This window comes from Phaseolus vulgaris, chromosome 7 (assembly GCF_051622355.1).
Source record: "Phaseolus vulgaris cultivar YP4 chromosome 7, ASM5162235v1, whole genome shotgun sequence".
NCBI classification, from domain to species: Eukaryota; Viridiplantae; Streptophyta; class Magnoliopsida; order Fabales; family Fabaceae; genus Phaseolus; species Phaseolus vulgaris.
In genome coordinates, this window is record NC_143504.1 from 42,846,314 (window position 1) to 42,862,686 (window position 16,373).

At 26.4% G+C, this 16,373-nt stretch overlaps 1 long non-coding RNA gene across 5 annotated transcripts; it reads left to right on the forward strand.

The window, feature by feature from the left end:
- Window positions 1-1,044: 1,044 nt before the first annotated feature.
- LOC150025922 (uncharacterized) lies at window positions 1,045-2,042 on the forward strand. Of its 5 annotated transcripts, XR_016523470.1 has the most exons (3): window positions 1,050-1,102; window positions 1,219-1,674; window positions 1,786-2,042. It is a non-coding gene; the product is annotated as an uncharacterized LOC150025922 (long non-coding RNA). The 5 variants fall into 5 exon arrangements; XR_016523468.1 differs by having other exon boundaries at window positions 1,045-1,102; window positions 1,223-2,042; XR_016523469.1 differs by having other exon boundaries at window positions 1,219-2,042.
- The last annotated feature ends 14,331 nt before the right edge of the window (window positions 2,043-16,373 follow it).

Consider the following 16,373-nt stretch of genomic DNA (forward strand, 5'->3'; position numbering starts at 1 on the left):
ACCCATTTGTTTCCATGATAATCCTTTTTCTTTGTCAAAATTTCCATCATAATTTGTTGCAATGGGTTGCTCTCATGCACCTTCACAAGACTACAGGTGGGGAAGCTTTCATAAATTTCCACATATTGGCCCATCTTTTGCGTTTGACAGTCCTTATCAACCAAACTTATAGGGTCACCCAAAGGCGTCTCAATTTCTTTCTGATTTCAAGACCCATCAGTTAAACACTCATCACTATGTGCTGTAGATTTGTCGCAAGCAAGATGGCAACATGTGTCTTTATCTTAGTAGATGCATCTTTCAATTCATTTTATTTTTATTATGAATATGGCCACTAGTTTTTGCATAAGGTTCAAGTATAATTAGATAATCTGTGATGTTACCTTCTCTGTAATACCTAACATGCTGAATCCTTATAGATAAAAAGAAAAGGATGAGTATTCAGTTAATATAATTTATGAGAAAAGAAAAGAAGCTGTTCTACTCATAGAGTTGTAGCTTTTAAGGTACAACTGCGTCATTGTAATTAGACACAACAACAAAAAGTGGTTATATTATAGAATTTCATCCACATGCAACGCATTTGCTTACGGAAGCTATATAATTCTGGCTCAATCTAACATCATCACCTCCACTGTTTACTCTGTCTGTTTATAGTTTATGTACTTTTTTCTTGTCTTCTTTTCATTTACACAAGCAAGACATTTTATATGCTAGGAAAAAAAATGTTAGTAATATATTCTTTTAACATACATTTTTAATATTGATTCAGACCCATTTAAATTCACACAAAAGTTATAATTTTCATTTTTTTATCCGATGAATCTCAGTAGATATTTATTATTTTCCATAAAATTTAAAAGGATCTTCATATTTCAGATCCAGCTTTTTCTCTAAATCCACTTAACAATCAACACTGCTATTATTTTAATAATTTTTTATACAACTTTAGAGTCTCAAAAAGTATAGTTTTTCAACTTAGAAAGTGTGATAAAAAAAATGCTTTATATAGTAAATTTCCTCAGCCTATTAAAGAGCACTTTGAATAAGAAACTTCAACTCTAACATGTCATTGTTTCTCTTTTAATTACTGGAGTTAAAGGTCGGCATTATATCTTCTCTGTGAAGCAGTATACCACATGCATGGTCATGGATTAGTTTAGAAACATGGTGATACTCTGTTGCCATTAATGAATAACCTAAACTTTTTATTTGTAGCCAGAGTGGAGCAAATTTTTGGTGACCCGCTAAATCATAGTGGTGTGTTCTTTGGAATCAGAAAGGAAACAAAAAATCATGATGGTTTAGGATCATCATCATCATGGACCAGCTTCACAGCCCTTGTAAAAACAAATTAGTTTCAACGTTCACAACTGGAGAAAAACCTGGTTTTGTATGCAACAACAAGCAAGGCATGTTACTCTTATAAATGCTTTCTTAATTATTGCCTTTTAATTTAAAGCTACACAACTTTACTCTACCTACATCACATAGTATATAGGTTTCTTGATTGAATATATTATACTAAACAGCACCTCATTTCACTTGTTATATATCTTTTGTTGACTTGGTTCCTCATGCAATCATATGCAAAACCGACATAGAAACTTGATCTGGATGAAGAACTAAAAAAGAAGACAAACTTGTTATGGTAAAGGATGCAAGTACAAGACAGTAAGTGCTAAATTTACTTAGTGAATAAGTTAAAGTTGTCAAAAATTCAAGATAATGAAGTAACCAAGAAAGACAGCAATTTTTTCAGCTAATCATCACTTGATTTAGCAGAACAAAGTAAAGTGGAGCAATCGATGGATCAAAATGGTGACCTCTTCTTGGCCCTGATAATATTTCACCCTGCAGCATCCTAACCAAAGTTTAATCAGAAGATGAAAGAATGAGTCATTAATTTAGATCTCTCTTTAAAGGTCTGTTATGTCGTATCTAAATTGAACATATAAAAAACCTAAGTGTTCAAGGTATATATTGATGTTTCAGGTTTACTAGCTTCTGCTAGTTGCTATCAATATAAAGTGTTCAACTCATTCATAATGTTCTTCAACTATCCACTGCATTTTCAATTGATATCCATCAACAACTGTACTGTTTAGGTTCATTATCTTGGCTATATTAACATGTTTGGTGCAACCAATATTATAAGAGGTTTTAATGGTGATGTTTCATTAATAACTTCAATTGCAGCCAGCTATCTTCATAAAACAGTTGTTAGGAAGCAATCTTCACAAAAATCTTCTGACATGTATATTATTTTCTATCTGCTAATTATGAATCCTTCTTATATGTACATAGCATTATATATAGCCAAACACGATCAGTCTTCATTTAATAAATTTCAAGTACTATCTGCTCTTGGCTCCAACCTTAACTTTTTTGGCTCCAATCTTAATGGCTCTCAGTCTTAATTACCCTTAATAACAAACTTAAAATGTTTGGTCTCTCTGTTTTCGTTATATTTCCAGGTACAAGCACAACAAAAAAGTGGACATTCATAATGACCTTTCAATCACATAACTATAATGAAATGAATCACTAGCTATCGTTATGAAGGAGCTCATCATAAGAATACTTTTACACTAATAAATATTGTTAAATTCTCTTATTAATATGTAACAGATGATTGGTTTTCTCTTTATGAAGACCAAAACCGATGATTATTTGTGTTAATGGAAGTATTGTGATGGAAGGATATTTGAATTAGTAGTTGATGTACTCACTCAAAACCATTAATCTATAAAAGCAAGTTGTATATATAGATATATTTCTCACAATTCTTAAACCAAGACACGGTTATTATGAGGAACTCTGTGGCAGCTGATTGAATTAATGCCCAAATTTTGCTGAATTTGACAACGCCAGTTCTCAACCAACTGATAAGTTTAAAAATAAAAATGAAGATTACTTACTACTTTGTTATTAAAAGGACAAACAGCTCAAGAACTTGTCAGATTAGAAGTAATGCATAATGGCATAAAAAGGGGATGAACAGCATGCTTTTATAACTTACGTGTATTGTTGATCCTTGTAACAATTGTAAATATTTCACATCCATTTTTACTACATTCATATTAACATTTTCTTGACTTTTGTGGATGCGGTGATGAACTTATGTGGAAAAATAGTAAGTTCTGGACCTGAGTCCAGCTTGTTTATCTCTGGAAATTGCTTAACATATATTATATATTTGTAGTAAAATTGTTAATCTTGTATTGAGTTACTACAAATGGTGATCAAGCTTAAAATGTAAAGAGGATTGAGGTTTTTTTACTAAAGTGAGGTAATTTCTTTCTATTTTTACTAAAATAAGATTGTTTTTCAAAAAATTATGGATATTGTCTTAACGTGATATAACTTTTTTGACACTTTAAGATAATATTGTCAAAGTGACATGAATTAATTATAAAGAGTTTGACGTATTCATTTTTCAGCTTAAAACTTATTCAAATACCTTGACGGTGAATTTGAATATTGGTCCAACACATAATGGGAGATAAGGTTAATAATTGGTGTTTCAATAGCACTAAGAAGACAGACTACAACCCACAATAAAAATTAACCAATAAAGATTGAACTTCCCTTCCATTAAGATGTGAATTTGAGTTTAGTTATTATTGAAATAAAAAAATCTTGGTGGTGAGTGTAGAAACTTGTTTTAGTGACGCAAAACTTCAAACACCTCACTCATCCAAACTTTTTTAAAAATCCCAAGACAAAAATACATAGTGTAAGCAAATGCAAACAAATTGAGGTGAATCCAAATAGTGGAGGATGACCCACAAATTTGTGAGGCATGCTCAGTGGCATAGTGCAGTTCAGTGTTTGCCCTTTAAAAGTTTGGAAAATAGGTTGCATTAGCATGGAAAATTGATGGTGTGAAAAAGACAAGATATCAATTCACTGAGTGAAGGTTTTGGGGTGTTGTTGATAGCAAAAGCGCACAACAAAACATCAAATTGCTCCAAAAACTTATCCTTATATCAGAGAAAAACAAACAAGCAAGTAACACGAGAAAAAAACAAACAAGCAAGTAACACGGTTCATATTAATTATAATATATATGTCTTTATCAACTTATTCTCAAGATTAAATTAAAGTTAAATTTTAATTATATTTTATGATAAAAATTATTAGTTCAATCGTTGAATAAAATATTATTAAGTAAAACAAGTCTATAATTATTTTTATAAAATTTTAAAATCCATTCATATTTTATTCAATGAATTAAATTTAATCTTATTTATACTTTTAAAAAGTCAATAAATATCAGCCATATTACTATAAATGTCCTGTATACATAAAATTTGATTCGCATAACAGTTAAGTTAAATAATATTAAACCTTTTGAATAATTAGATTAACATATAACTTATATTAAAATGGTTATTGGAAGAACTAATTATTAGGACAAAACGAAAGAGTCCATCCTTAATACACCAATGGTTTAGATTGTGTTGGTCCACCAGGCAGGCCAACTCACAGAAAACAATTAAATTATTTATTTTTCAAAGTTAATTTTAATAGATAAACTTCATTAAAATGTAAAATATCTTAATAATTTTTACTTTAAATTTTTATTTATATATTATTTTATTATATTAGATCAATTGAATTAGTACAATAAACTAGTAATAACAAAAAACCAGATAATTTTTTCTATTTAAGAATAATAAAATCTTAAAAGCACATAATATGAACTTTAAATTATATATATATAGTTTTTTCTTTTTTATTATCTTTAAATCTATAACATATTTGTCAAGGTCGATAAGTTAACCAGTAATTTATTTGACTAGTTTATTAACTTGTAGGATGCTTGTAAGTACATATATTTTTATACAAATTATTTTCATCCATAAAAAAAACATATAAGTAAGCTAGTTGAGTTAATTTCTAATTTTTAGAATATTTTAATTTTTTTTTCACACTTTCTTTTATATTTTAATATTTTTTTTACTTATTATTATTTTAATTTTTTCATAAAAAATTAATTACTGCATCATGTTTTATATATTATTTTTTAGTATTTTATATAATTTAAATAAAAAAAATCAACATTGCAAATTAAAGTAATAAATATTTCATTATATGATGATATGTGAAAATTACACATAATGAAAATATTATAAAGAAATTCAATGTAACTATAATTTATATTAAATTAAATTTAAAAATAAAAAAAATAAAAAATAAATATGATAAATACTCATTAGATAAACTCATTTAAATAAAATATTTGCTCAAATACAAAAAAGCATATACCATTTTTAAAACATAAACTAAAGCACTGTAGAAATTAATAAGAATTTTATGAAATTAGTATTTAGTTAAAATTCTTCATATAACAATTTGTCTTTTTTACTCAAGATAGGTAAACTTTAATGTTGTGTTTGTTTTTAAATGTTACCCGACAAAAACGAGGACGGATGGGGTGATGGTTTTCTTGTAAATTTACATTTTTAACTTAGGTTACCTTTACTTTTCGAGGATGTTTGATATTTGATTAACAATTATATATGATAAAAAAATAATATAAATAGTTTGAAAAAAAAAATTCAAAACACATTAATTATATTATAAAATAAAAATATTAAATATATTTATGATAAAAATAAAGGTATTATACATATTTATAATAAAGATTATATAAATTTTATAAATTTTATAATATAATATTATAATATAGATGATCGATTATGTACATAAATTTTATAATATAATTAATTATAATAATATAATAATAAAATAAATATATTTTATATTTATAATAATTAAAAATATAATATTAAAATAATAATATTTTAAAATTAGTTTATAAAATAATAATAAAATTACAAAAAAAAATAATATTAATTAAAATAAATTTTAAAAATAATGATAATAAATATAATTTTAAAAAATTAACAATAATTAAATAAATTTATTATTAATAATTATTTTTATTTTATTTGTATCAAATATTTAATAATAAATTAAATAAGAATAATTAATAATTTAAAAATTATAACATAATAATATAATAAAAATTAATATATAAAGAAGTTAATTAGTTTTTTTATATATAAAGATAAATTTGTAATCTTATTTTTTTATTAATTAAAAAAAATCAATCATAATAATCACATCACTCGCAAACTTATTTTTATGAAAAAATTTCATATTATGAAAATGATAAAGAATTATACTTTTATTTAAAATAATTATTCAACTATACGTGAAAATAATTTACAAAATTATAATTAACTTATATATACAATAAATCTCTCGTATTTTATTATTTATATTTTTTTATTATAAGGGTAAAATTGTAAATTTATATTTTTACACTTTTTATAAAAGTTATAAATTTTCTACCAGTTATCAGTCACAAATTCCAACAAACTTTCCTCACATATTCACTTTAACATATTTCAATATAAACTCACTTACTTTTTTCCGACTTCTCTCTCAAATTCTCAAACATTCATTCCTTAAAATCCCCACAAATTTCTTTATCAATCCCAACACAGTTATAAAAAATATAAACTTGTTTTAAGGTTTGGTCAAAGATCTCAATTAAACCATTTTAAATAATTCAAAATAGATAGGATTAAATATATTTTTCGTCCTCTACTTCCATTTGCAAAATTTATTTTTATTTGTAATCCAAACTTTATACCACCTGATTACTTGTAATAAGAAAACTATTGCAATGTTTTTTTGACCTGACAAACAAATTTCTAGTGTGGACTAGGATACACTGAAAATTCATTTATTACATAAAAAAACACTAGTTATGACTCATTATAAATAGCTTCCTTACCACAAATACTCCATAAACCTAAAATTTGGATAAGAACAAAAATCAATTTCGCGACATAACAAAAAAAATATATATATATATGTAACCCAAATAAATATAGTCTAAGAATAATCAATATCTATTTTTTTAATAGACATAAATTAATTCTTTGTGAAGGAGGAAAAATAATAAATTAACTTTTCAATAAGTTAAAATTAAATTTATGAATTAGTTTATAAAACGTCTCCTATATAAAATTTTTTATTTTTCACTTATACTCTGTACATAAGCTATATTTTTTGTCCGGAATAAAAATTTGTGATAAAAAAATCATAATAAAAACATGCGTATTTAGCCCTCTTAAATAAATTATTACAATTACACAAATAGATAAAACCACTGCAAAAGAATTGCAAAAAAAATATAAATTGCATGATACAATTTATTTCAACAAACCTATGGAGAGAACAAAATTTTCTTTGAAATTCATTTTTTTCTTATTCTCTATCCCTTCATCCTTTCAAACCATGGAAGTGATCAATATTTACTTTGATTCCTCTATTTCCATTTCCCAATAAGAATATGAATACCTATTTTCAATGAAAATTCAAAGCTTTTGAATTGTCACATTAAAGCCGATGCTAACTTTTGTTAAATTCAACCTCCACTAACGAAACATTTTATCTTGAAAATAATTGAAGGACTTTAGCTGATAAAATTCATAAACCATTTATTAAGAAAACCATGTATTGACCTCTTTTAATTGGAATAAGTTGATTAATTTTGTTATAACCGAGTTAGTGAGATTTGAATTTTCACTTTGACCGATGCTAGTTAGGAAATATAATAAGTTTGAAAAGAAAATAGGAACGAAAATGAGAAAAAGTCAAAGTTGGTAAAAAAGAGGTTTTCCATATTGGTAGCTAAGGAGGCAAAGACTATGCTTTTGTTTGCTTGAACCAAAATTGGTAACACCTGAATGGCTCTAGTCAACCATGCACGTATCATAGTGTTCCGTGAAAGCCACCAATTTATTTGGACTCAATCTTGGTAAAGAAATGTTGTGCACGTGTGACCTCTATGCATTCATAAAGTCCAAACTCAACCCCATCATTACATAAATTAGGTTCAACAATCTACCTCTGCACCTTCTGCTAGTTTATGTAGTTTATGGTCTTACCATTGGAAACCATTTTAATATTAATTGTGGAAACAAAATTGTTGGTCTTAATTTCTTGCACTCCACGCCACAGACTTTAAACCTCATTCAAAATCTACCTCACACCTCATTGTAACAAAAATTATATTTTATACGAAATGTGGTGTGTTGTCAGTGCACTTTAATTTTCCAACCCCAAGAAGTAGGTTGCAGCATTGGATCCATGCCAAGTGTGGTCACAAAGTCTAAACTCCAAAGATAGGTGAGTTTGGTGAAAATTGGTGACTTCCAAAGTGTTTTCGTTAGTTATCCAATTGTTATATTATTGTGGGGAAGGAACTAAAATAGAGTTAGAGTTGAAAAAGATGAATTTTGGTGAAAATTTGCAAAAAAGTGAAAGTTTATTTGGATATTGATAGTGGAAAAAAAAGAAGAAAAATACATCTTCCAATATAGGTTATCAGTTTGAGGCAATTCGATTTAATGCACAATGAAGACAAATGGTGAAATTTTTAACCTTAACAGAAGCTGTATAACATATTTGTTTTTACCTTAATAACTAATGGAGTTAACAACGTTTGTTATCTACAGAAGTACAAGTATAATATGGTTAAACTATGTTCTAAATGTGCTTCCACAATAGAAGAAACATTATAAAGCGTCTGATCCTTTTTTTTGAAAAATATAAGTATCATTATAAAAAATTATTAAATAAAAATTAATTTTAAAAACAAAAATAATTAATTATTATATTAATTAAATTAAATATTATTTTAGAAATTAATAAATTATTAATATTTAAATAATTTTTATTATTAATAAAATTTATAAATTAGTTGCTAATTTGATATATAATTAGTTAAAGTTTTAACCACCAAACTCTAAAATTTAAAGTAATTGATAATTAAAATTCAATAAAAAATTATATTAATTTAGAAAATATTTATTAATAGTAAAAATATTTTAAATATTAATATTTTTTAATTTTTAAAATAATATTTAATTTAATCAATATAATAATTAATTATTTTCTATCTTTAAAAATATTTTTTTATTAATTTTTTAAGTGCATCTTTTAAATTTTACTATTGTTTTAGCATATGATACTCTATATTAAATCCTCCCTTACCCAGTTATTAAGTACCTCAACTTTGTCTAAAGACCAATTAAGCTATCTTCATATTTAGGTAGCAAATTCTCCTTTATAGGATAGAACAAAGTAACGCCCAGAATATAAAAACAAAAACAGTGGAACAAATTGTGGGAGGTAAAAGAAGTTTCACGTTAATCATAATATAAAAGTTAAGAAGATAAAGACCAGACAAGTTGTAGCTTTGTTTGTTTCTGCAAAATTGTGTTAGTGCCAAAATTCGTACAGTTTTGTTGGGATTGCTTGAAACTCCTCCGTAACCTCGATAAATTCCTAACATACATTGACATATATAGTCTTCATTAAAATCCTAAGGTTTTTTTATTATCTTCATAAAACCCTTAAGGATAACATAAATTTGGTTGGATTTCTTTGATTTTTGGCTGCTGTATGTCGCAGCTAATGTAATTAATGTATAAGAATACTTTTAAATTCCTATTTATCCTTTTTATGCAATATTCCTTTAAAAATATGTAGTATTAATCAATTAAAAAATATGACAACTTTAATGCAGTTAAGGTAGGGTAAATGACTAATAATTAGACGAGAGCGTCATTTTTTAATTATTTTTTAGATACATACATTATTTACATTTTATAAATCACCCAACTACTATAATTAGAAAAATAACTAAACACATTATATATTTTCAAAATATCAGGTACTTTCCTTTTTCAATCATATTTTCATAGAGTAAAGGAAAACTGATAAAGAAGATTATACAGTCATACTCCAATTATAAGGACATCAAAATTTTGTCTACTTATATCCTAGATGGTTGATGGACAAGACATTTGAATTTGACCTGTTAGATACTTATTTAACCCTAATCTATATTTTGAATACGAAAAAACAAGTTGGACGTGGTATATTTGTACATGGGATTTAATTGTAGAATTTGTGCCTTTTATTTTATGGATTTGGGTACTTTTGTTTACCTGTATAATATACTTTTTTATTGGTTTATTAGAAAAAAGCATACATTATAAAAGTAGAAAATAATTTATATATTAAGATATATTTAATCATTACAAAATTTAATTATAATATAATTTTTACATTAAAATACTGTATTTATTATGATTTTAGAATTATATAAAAACCAACAAAAAATATCATAAGAAAGTTTGTGCAATAACAAAAAGTAATGACCCGTGAGAAATACAAAAGTAACATATAATAATAACATATTACAGTCATTAATGTTTTCTTTCTGGTTCCATATATTTTTCTAAATTAATTTTGTATTATTGATAAAAAAAATTCTGCTAAATGACCCGTGAACACGGGATTGATTTTTTTTTTTCAGAAACTTTATATACATAGAATATATAGGTCGATATTTATTTATAATTTGAATTTTCTGTACTTTTAAGAGATATAAAACAAACGCCGACTACTTTAATTAAGCAACGTGATTTTTAATTTGGTAAATTTGTTGGTTTATTGGGGTTTTGAAGTAATTATCTTTTTTTTGTTTGAATTGGTAGCTTCATTGGATTCCTTTGGGATGAAGTGCAGACTTTAAAATATTGAAAACTACAGCGTGAACGTGATTTGCTCCTGAAACATATGATACGTGGCTTACTTAAATACAGCTAATACCACATATACACTTTAATCAAACAAAAACTGACAAATGGTATGTCGGTCTTTGCTTCCAACTCCTCAAAAACCTCAAAGTTAACACAGATATTAACACACTAAAACTTATAATAAATAAATTAATTAATTAAATTAAAATTTAGACTTCGCAAAAAATTTAGAATTTGATCACGGGCTCATGTTAAACTTTAGTTTTTTTTCGAATTCAGTTCGTATGTCTGTTTAAACAGTTTAATTTTTAAATTATTATTATATATTAATAATATAACTTTTTAACTAGTAAATAATACACTATAAAAAAATCATTAAATAAAAATTAATTTTAGAAATTAAAATAATTAGTTATTAAATTAAAGATATTTTATAAATTAAAAAACTATTAATATTTAAACTATTTTTTATTATTAATAAAAGTTTATAAAATAATTTTAAATTAATATTTAATTATCAGATTTTAACTATTTATTATTTTATTATCTAAATTAGTCTTTATTAAAAAATAATTTAAAATATTATTAGATAAAACTTGAATAATTAATTTAAATATTAATTTAAAAATAATTTTATAAATTTTTATTAATAATAAATAACTAAATTTTAAATTAGTATCTAATTTATTTAATATAAGAATTATTTAAATTTAATTTTTATTTAATAATTTTTTATAGTAATGTTTTTGCGTGACATAAAATTCTATTTACAGTAACACTACTTATTCTTTGTATGTAGAATTGAACTTGCAGAATAGCAGTGAAGCAACAACATTATTAAGACACTGTTAATTAATATGAAACTGTCACTTGTCAATTGTGGTGCATTATTGGTGACGAGCCAAATGTATCTTACGATATTTATGGTTCAGTAATTTTTGCAACAACTTCATCTGGATTAGGTTCTTGGGGATAGAGCAAAACAGACACACTGGGTTTTCATTTATTGTCAACATTAAAATAATATATCTTCATGTTTTGATAACCCATTATGATAGTTTGGTTCGTTTAAAAGAAACTATGATAAACTTGTTTGGCTGTATTCAATTTTATGCAGCACTGACACATGCATGAACATGACTATTTCGTTACGAAGATCGCCATCTTTTATGAGTGCCAATACACTCTGCTGTTTCAATATACAAAATAACAAAAACAATTGAATTATAATATTTTTCATGTAACTACCTACAAATAAACACACATATAGTTGTAGGGAACCATATATTATGGGAATATATATATCAGTACTTTTTCATATTCGTCAAACAGCTGCAGTTTGCATACAAAATTTGTCTCGTTTCATTTTAGTTCATGGAGGTAAAAATATTTAAAGTTCTTGCCACCAACCTATTTTTGCTAGCAAAATGAAGTACCCTTAGGGGTTGAGATTCTTAAAACCCGAAATTTAAATAAATATGTAGTCGATTATATTTGAACCCTCGGAATGAGACCTAAAATACTGAGTATTTAAAAATATAGATTAAAAAAACTCGATACACTTTGAAAGAGTAAAAGCATATACTTAAGGATTCTTGTGATTTGGCTTATAAGAGGTATTGTGAATTGGGAGGTATAGAGGAGTATTATGTATGGTGTTAGAGTGTTGGAAATGGTAAGATATTTAAAATGAAGTTTCTTAGGATACCTTTGAGCAATGGAGGAGTATGGTTAGGCCATCATCGTCATCATGAATTCATGATGGATGGGCATGCTTAAGCTTATCCTATATCAGCCAAAACATGAACCTTATATAATGCCAATAGTCCAGCTGGAAAACAACATGTTGAGTGAACAAGCAAGCAACATTATACTCATACAAAATTCGCTACCCAATATTCACTTGTCTTCTAGCTATATTTCCTTTTTAATTTTGTTTTTCTCATGTGTTTCGGTGATATAACTACTGATTGGGATCTACATATATAAAATAACTTCATAATCTTCATGCATGTAGCTATATATCACACATATATGGTTAGATACTTTACAACGAAAAAAAGGGGAAAAGAATTAGTGTCTACAAGATCTTGTGCAGAACCTCATTGTGCATGTTAGGTGCCTTGTGAGGAGTAATAAACAAAAGAAAAAAATAGTACATGGCTTGATTCAGAAGCTTGAGATAAAGACAGATTGGAAAACTGGAAAGAAAACCTTAACGCGTATCATGAACTCTTCTTCTTATACTAGTCCTTTCTTTGGATCTGCCAACTTGTTGTTCATATATGTTAGAAACAGAATAAAGCACATTAAGTATTAAAATGAAAAGGTGATAGAAGAAACGAAAGGTCGCAATTGTAGATTAACTTTGACGTGAAGAGTAAAGTGGTGGTTAAGCAGGTAAAGACTAAGAATGTTGAAGTTTTGTCTGTTTTCTCGTAAAACTCTAGTAACTACTGATTCTGTGTATGTGTGTGGGCGCCTATGTATATAAAAAAAATATATGCAGTAATGAAGCAGTTACCTGAGTGTTCTGTAGGGTGCAGTCACAATCATTGTAAAACCTATCTGCACGTGCGAACCTGAGCCATCCTCATAGGGATCAATGACATAACCAGAGCCATGTACGTATAAGTCAAAAACCAAGTACATATATAAATATTAGTATAGTGGGAAAATAGTCAAATAACAAAAATATTATGTAATGTAAATAACTTTAATTTCTTTGGCCTTATTTGTAGGACTTCTTTAGGTAACTTTCTTTTTTATTCTTTTACAAAACTCTTTCTTAACTGCTACTACTACTATATATTTACTATATTATTTACTTTTTTTAAGAATAAAAATACTGTAATTAAATAGATATAGATAGAAACAGATTAGGAAATGAAATTCTAATTATTTTAAGAGTAGGTCTTAAAAACCTAATTACCACGAGTAACCAAATTAATTAAATTATTTCATCCTCATAAAGTGATTAAAAATAGGTATAAAACTAGAGGTAATACATTAATTCATGTCAATAATTTAGAATTGTTTTTAAAGTTAACACTGCAGTAATTTTATAGCAAAGATAATACATATGAAGACATATATTCGTTTAAAATATTGTAAAAGATTATATACATATATAGCTTTTACAGAGTAAACAAATGCAGTTTTTACTAAAGAATTACATATATTTTTGGGGAAAATGATTTCGTGGGTGACGTTATCAAGCTTTGCATAAATGTCAAATTAATACTGCGGTTTCTTTTCTATCATGTTAAAATACTTTATTTGTCGAAGAAATTTGATGAAGTATAGCACTAGGTTCTAAAAACAACAAGATCAGATTTCTCACAAGTTATTCATATGGGTAAAAACTTTATATTTCAGCCTCTCCAAAATCAGTAGTTATGTTTTTGATAAAATTTTAAATAGAAACATTTTATCACGTTGTAGAATGAATAAAATAACAAAAGATGTGTGATAAAGAAAAATATATGATGTATCTTTTTTGTATCAAGTATATGTATATGGATGAAATTTTAGCTTTACATGAAATATATCCGAGAGAAAACTATACAAAAGATAAGGTAGATAAATTAAAATAAATTCATATTAGAGATAAGATTACCGCTGATAAAAAAAAATTATAGATAAGATTGATAACTTAACCCTGATTTTACTTTAAGTTACTTGGACAAACTCCCAATATTTTACATGATATTTGTTCGTGCTGTTTCGTTTTTCAGCACAAGAGATGCTATTTTGATAATTAAAAAAAAATCAGGAGTGATGAAATTTCATCAGAAGTACCGTTCTTATAAGTAAAAATATTATAACACATTAACTCAAATATATATATTATAAATAATTGACAAAACATTAACTTTTTTATAAATGAAGGAAAATTCTATAGTGCTTGAAATGACACAACTAAGCATGTGGATTCACTCACATGAGATCTGAAGATTGTTCTAGTTTAGTCAATAATCGAGAGTTTAAGTTTGAAGTATACAATTGTATTAAATGTTTAGAATTCTATAGATTAAAAAGATGTGGTGAAAATAAAAAATAAAATTGAAGAATTAGAATTTTATAGATTAAAAAGTAAAAAAAGAAATGTTAAGAGTGGATAATTGAAATGGTAAATGGATATTTTGGTGGAATTGCAGTAGGTGTAGGCACAGGAGAGTAGAAGGTGAAGGAGGAATGGGATTAGAGGTGAAAAGGAAGCGCATAAATATAAATGTGTAGTAAGTAGACAGTGCACGTGGAAAGATTGATTTGATGATGGGTTGGTATTTGGTAAACCCAATCCACACTCAAAATACACAACATATTATTGTAATATATTAAATATAGAAAAATGAGGAGTAGCTGGGCGTATTGAAGGCTCTAACATGGTATCCTATGCTATTCACTCTAATCATATAAAAAAAAAAAAACAAGAGAGAGAAAGAGAGGCACAGAAAGATAGGCGGTGTTCTTTGCATGCATTGCCCATGTGCACGCGCATCTGATGTGGGGTGGATGAAAGCGAACACCCTCTCCCTCTTCTCTTCTCTCTTCTCTTCTCTTCTCTTCCATCTTTCCGCAACAGACAAACACATTACCAACACATGTCAATGCCATTTTACAGGGGACACCTACCTATTATTATATACTATCTATAATCCCTCTCCTTTTTTCACCTTACACTTCCCTAAACATTATCTCCTCAATCACACCTCCTTAACATTATTTCCCATTCAAACCTCACTTATACCATCCCTTCAAAATAAATATTGTCTTAATCACTTTTCTAAAATTATTTTTCTTTTTAATTATGTCTATTTTTTACGCTCATTCTTCCTCTACTCACTACCAAACATAAACACATTATTTTAGTCGACATGAAAACTCATTTTCATACATATATAATGTGGCCATTTGTCAATCATATGGCACTAGAGGACAAAAAAAATAGGGATGCTGTATATATATGTATGTATGTGGACACTGCCAATTCATTTTTCCATGCATTCAGAACAGAGAAGTCCAATCATGTAAATTTGGCCCTTCCTTTGTCTTCTTTCATAAAGTTTCGGTAATTAGATAAAAAAATTGGCATGTTCGTTAACCATTCATAAATTCATATATCAAATATTCATGTTATGTATACTCCAAATATGAACCATCTTTTGGAGATTCCTAACTCTCCAACTTTATAAGATACTATATTCTTCCTTTTTTTTATTTAAACCATCTTTTATAAAATTAAGATAACATTAATTACAGTTTTATTGATTAAATTATTACTTTTTTTATCGTATATTATTTAATTGTTTACATGTGTGTATTCTTTGTGATAAAATATAAAATATTAAACACTCCTGAATTTCTACATGGCAACAGTATCTATATACAGAATAAAACGAAGTATTAGTGTATGATTCAAGGATCAGAAAAATTAGTGAAGAGGTTCATTTGTGTAGATAGAAGGATGAGAGAGAAAGTGAGATAATAAGTGGGCTCAGTATTAAACATGCATAACTACCAAAAGAACACCAAACCAACATATGTGAATGTATTGTTTAGAAAATTAATTAGAATAGTCTCATGAAATTCAAGTTGTTGCTCAAATATCTAAAGTTTCATAGTATACGTCTACGTTGAACGATAAAACACACATTAAGATGAACAATTCTTAATCATCTACATTCTTTGAAAAAATAATATGATCTTTAAAGAATGGAGGATTATATGGCT